We start from the raw sequence: 5,337 nt of genomic DNA on the forward strand, positions 1-5,337 counted from the left end.
CGACTGCGGCAGCCATCTTGGGGAGCGGGTCAAGGAACGAGTTCTACCATAGAGAGAGAGAAACAGAGCGGCGGATGGAGCCCCTCAGTCGCAACGAAGGAAGGAGCGATATTTGGGTTATTTTTGATACAGGAAGTGATGGGGAGATCTGGGCTTTAGGGTGGTTTCGCGGGGTTGCCCTTTCCAGAGCTCGTTCCGTGCCATGAAGATAGCCACCTATCCGTCTGTGCGTCAGTCTGTATAGTGTATATTGGAAGGTCAGCCCTCCTGTTTTGTCGGGCAATTCCTATTTTATTTCGTGGGATTTATGACTGTATGAAACATATATGAAATTGATCCTGCAGTACAAACTGAAATCGAGCCTGTGATGATCATTTTGAAAAGCGGAGCTTGCGGCGGCAATGCCGTCAAGTGGTTTTTTGAGTCAGTTTTGGTCCTCGTGACTGCCTGAACAAGTCCCTGCAGTTTTCTTGGCAACATTTTCGGAAGTGGCTTGTCATTGCCTTCCATTCTTTCTAGGACTGAGAGAAAAGGACTGGACGCAAACTCAGAGTGTCTAGTTCCTAGCGTGGTCCCTCTATTACATCAAACTGGCTTGTGTTACAATTATTGGAGGGTAAAAGACAGAATGGGGTTGGTGGGCAGCACAAAAGCTAAATTTAGGGCTTGGCATGGATTTGGGAGTATGAATGCTTGTAAAAAAAATTTATCCAATCTCCAACCTTCCCTTTTTAGGGAAGGTTGTTGAGAAGGTGATCACGCAGCAGCTTCAGAGGATCCTGGATGAAGCGGATTATCTGGATCCCTTTCAGTTTGGACTGACCAAAATGGCACTGGTGGCACTTTTGGGTAGGGGTAGTCCATCCATCCTTGCTCTTCTTAACTTCTCAGCAACTTTCAGTGTCATCAACCATGGTGTCCTTCACTGGTTCCAGGGACTGGGTGTGGGCAGCACTGTATTGTGCTGGTTCTCTTCCTTTCTCTGGGACCAGTCAGTATTGATCGGAGGGGAGAGGTCCCACACTTAGCCCCTGCTTTGTGGGGTGCCACAGTGTTTGGTACTTACTCCACTCCTGTTCAACATCTACTTGAAGCCACTGGGTGAGGTTATCCATCAGCACAAGGTGAGGTGCCATCAGTACACTGATGATACCCAGCTTTTTATCTCCACCCAGGCTTCCCTGTTTAAGAGAAGGTTGTAGAGAAAGTAGTGGTGCTCCAGCTTCAAAGTGCCCAAGAGAAAGTGGATTATTTAGATCCTTTTAAATCAAGTTAGGCATTGGCACTGATGGCTGAAAGTGAAGAGGAACTGAGGAGCCTTATGATGAAGGTGAAAGAAGAAAGTGCAAACGCTGGTTTGCAGCTAAACCTCAAAAAAAAAACAAGATTATGGCAACCAGCTTGATTGATAACTGGCAAATAGAGGGAGAAAATGTAGAAGCAGTGAAAGACTTTGTATTCCTAGGTGCAAAGATTACTGCAGATGCTGACTGCAGTCAGGAAATCAGAAGATGCTTAATCCTTGGGAGAAGAGCAATGACCAATCTCGATAAAATAGTTAAGAGCAGAGACATCACACTGACAACAAAGGCCCGCATAGTTAAAGCAATGGTGTTCCCTGTAGTAACATATGGCTGCGAGAGCTGGACCATAAGGAAGGCTGAGCGAAGGAAGATCGATGCTTTTGAACTGTGGTGTTGGAGGAAAATTCTGAGAGTGCCTTGGACTGCAAGAAGATCCAACCAGTCCATCCTCCAGGAAATAAAGCCAGACTGCTCGCTTGAGGGAATGATATTAAAGGCAAAACTGAAATACTTTGGCCACATAATGAGAAGACAGGACACCCTGGAGAAGATGCTGATGCTAGGGAGAGTGGAAGGCAAAAGGAAGAGGGGCCGACCAAGGGCAAGATGGATGGATGATATTCTAGAGGTGACGGACTCGTCCCTGGGGGAGCTGGGGGTGTTGACGACCGACAGGAAGCTCTGGCGTGGGCTGGTCCATGAAGTCACGAAGAGTCGGAAGCGACTAAACGAATAAACAACAACAGGCATTGGCACAGGATAGAAACTGCCCAGGTCACACTGGTGGATGATTTGTGTTGCCCCTTCAGGTCATTTTAGATTTTTTAGAATGAGTGTGCTGGTTCAACAAGAATTCAAATCTATATCATGTACATCAAAACTATGGAACTAGATGGAAGTTGAAAGGCAAAAAAAAAATGACCATAGCTTCTAAAGGGTTCACTCTAACCAGTACTCCTTCAATCAGAAAAATGCACTAATACACACAGAACAGAATCAGAATGAAACAGAGCAAAGCATAACAAAGGCACAATTTTCCATAAAATAACCAATATTCCAATCTGCATGTAGTTTTCTGTACTCTGTGGGTTGGTATATTCTTTTGCTGGATTTCTGAGGATTGGAACAGTATTGCACAGACCTTACATCTGAGTTAATTCTAGCTCCTAGAATTATGTGTTGGTGACCCTTATGCTTGATAATGCATTAGGCTTCACTCCAAGGTAAAGTATCATCCATGTTTTGGAGCAGAAAGCAAGATCATCTTACCCACTCTAGGATTAGATTTCAAGAGAGTATCCCTCTTTCCAGCCAAACCAAATATCCCATCTGTATTCAGTAACCATCATAACACTAATAAAAGGATAGGTAGGTAAAGGTTTCCCTTGACATTAAATCCAGTCATGTCCGACTCTAGGGGGCGGTGCTCATCTCCGTTTCAAAGCCGAAGAGCCGGTGTTTTCCGTGGTCATGTGGCCAGCATGACTAAATGGAACGCCGTTACCTGCCCGCCGAAGTGGTACCCATTAATCTACTCACACTGGCATGTTTTCGAACTGCTAGGTTGGCAGGAGCTGGGACTAGCAACGGGAGCTCACCCCGTCACGCGGATTCGAACTGCCGACCTGCCGATCAGCAAGCTCAGCAGCTCAGCGGTTTAACCCGCAGCGCCACCGCGTCCCCTTAATAAAAGGATAGACAATCATAATTCATTGCCCAGCACCATAGAAAGACTGAGTTCAACCACAACAATCAGTTTTCAAGAGTGGGAAAAATGTGGGCCTAGCTGTAACACAAATATAGTATTTGTTGTATAGTACTGTCTTTTGGACTGCATGCAAAGTCATTTCAAGGAATAATATGGCACACGTAGATCTACAGTGGCATGATCAAATATTTCAGGCCCAGATCAGTTTTTAAATGTTTTCTTCTTCTACTGTTCCTTAAGATATCTTATTTAAATTATTATACACTGTCATTCCTTTTCCCAGAACTCTATTTCCATGCATGTTATCTACCAACTGTTAGCACTTACATAAAACTACAGTTTGGAAAAAAGTCTGTATGCACAGAAGCTGCAACTTTTGAACTCGTACACATTTATAGTGTAAACAAATTTCCACCTTCCCCCAATAGGCTCCCCTTTATCTACTGTAGTACACATTGGGGCACCATTACATAATACCTTGTTTGAACTTATCATACCAATGCTGGTCATTGCTTTACCGAGATACAAATGAAACCTAATTTCATTGATATATTCTATATAGCTTATTTTGCTTCTGTCACTTACTGGGAGAAGTAAAATGTACTGAAATTTGGCTACTTAGCACCCTTAGTTACTCTCTAATTTTTTAAAAAGTGGATTTCTTCCTTCCATGTCACAGTTTGGGGTTTTTCCCTCCAGCAGCTCTGCAGAGTTGCAGCATATACCTAGTAGTGACTTGAAATGGTCGCTTGATTTTACAGAGCTTAAAACAAAAGAGACACCACTTTTTCTTTACTAAAAGAATAGACTTTATTAAGCACTGTAAGTCTTTCTCCATCATCAATAGATGAACAGCGCACCAAGATTCCACCAGCAAAAAACATTCCCAAAAGACACCCAAGCTTTCTGATTACAACCCTACTGCAAATTTCCCCCGATTTAGAGCGACCTGTCCAAACTTACACTGATTAAAAAACCCAACAACCTATGGAGTATGTTGTGGGGTGCAAGGACTGGGGAGATGGGGATTTGATTATCAAGACTGGGGCGGGGACAGTAAAGATAACATTTATCCATCCACTAAGAACAGGTGTTAATTAGCATAAAAAGAAATCTTTTTTAAAAGGTAGAAGGGAATAATGTATTGATCATTAACTTCCCATATAAATAAAGCATGAACTTGCAATTGACGGGATCACTAACAAGAAAAATCAGATTTACTCTGTTCAGCAAAAGTATTGGTTTGTATTTTTTAAGCTAAAATCTTAGGCTAAACATTTTGAAAAGGCAATTGTGGAGAGATACATATCTGGTAAAAATGCAATGTCAAGGTTACTCAAGGAAAGTATGAGGGAAAAGACTGGCTTAAAATAACAACTGAGTTTGTTTTTACTTTTAAAAATCTCACTAGGCATTTAGTTACTATCAACAAAGCATCTACCAAAATACAAGAGCAATGGTTATAGTCAGAAAAGGTGTACATCCCATCTGAAAAGGTAATATTATAGACAGATACGGTGCATGTGGGAAGAAAGGGTTGATCTTTCAAAATTGAGGACAAAAATCTAATCTGAAAAATAACTAGAAAATGAGCAACAGTGTCTGACTTTAAGCAATGACCAGTAAATAGCAATTAAAAATTGAAAGATTTCTAACAGGTGTGTGTTCATTAGGTTTCCTTTAAACATTAAAGGTGGACTTCAGAACAGAAATCAGCACAGGTAAAACCAGAAAGCAGAAGAGGTGGTTTTTGAGAGGGGAGAGAATGGGAAGAATAAAAATTAAAAATAGAAGTACATGCATATTTAGCAAAATACATGTTGTAAGTTAGCTACTATAATAATTCAACCTTGGTAGTAAAATTCTGCTAACTACATTAAAAAAAAAAAAACACATTGTAGTTTGTGTAGGACTTGTGTGGCCTAATCTTAACCGTGCTTACTTAGAAGAAGAGACCATAATACAATGAGGCTTTTCATCCAAGTAGCTACAGTTAAGGTTTGCACTAGGTTACTTTTATGGTTGAGTGGTGGGGGGGAAATGGTGGTTCTCTGGCCCAATTGGCTAGTTAGTGGCACTGTGTCCTCTTCACAGGCTCAAGTATATCTATGTATGATTTGTGGACTGGGACACCCCCATTCCCCTCCACAAGAATCAGGTCCCTGTTGTAACGTTTGTCTGTCACTTTCCCCCAGGGATCCAAGGGTTTGCTTGTTTGATTCTGAATCCAAGAAAGAGTGGACTTCTAAACCACACCAGAAAAAGTTAAAAGCTGTCCCTCCCTGAAAAGGTTCCCTAGTCTTGTCAAGTATATATTATATTGAA

The sequence above is a fragment of the Candoia aspera genome, chromosome 2, assembly GCF_035149785.1.
Source record: "Candoia aspera isolate rCanAsp1 chromosome 2, rCanAsp1.hap2, whole genome shotgun sequence".
In the NCBI taxonomy this organism is placed as follows: domain Eukaryota; kingdom Metazoa; phylum Chordata; class Lepidosauria; order Squamata; family Boidae; genus Candoia; species Candoia aspera.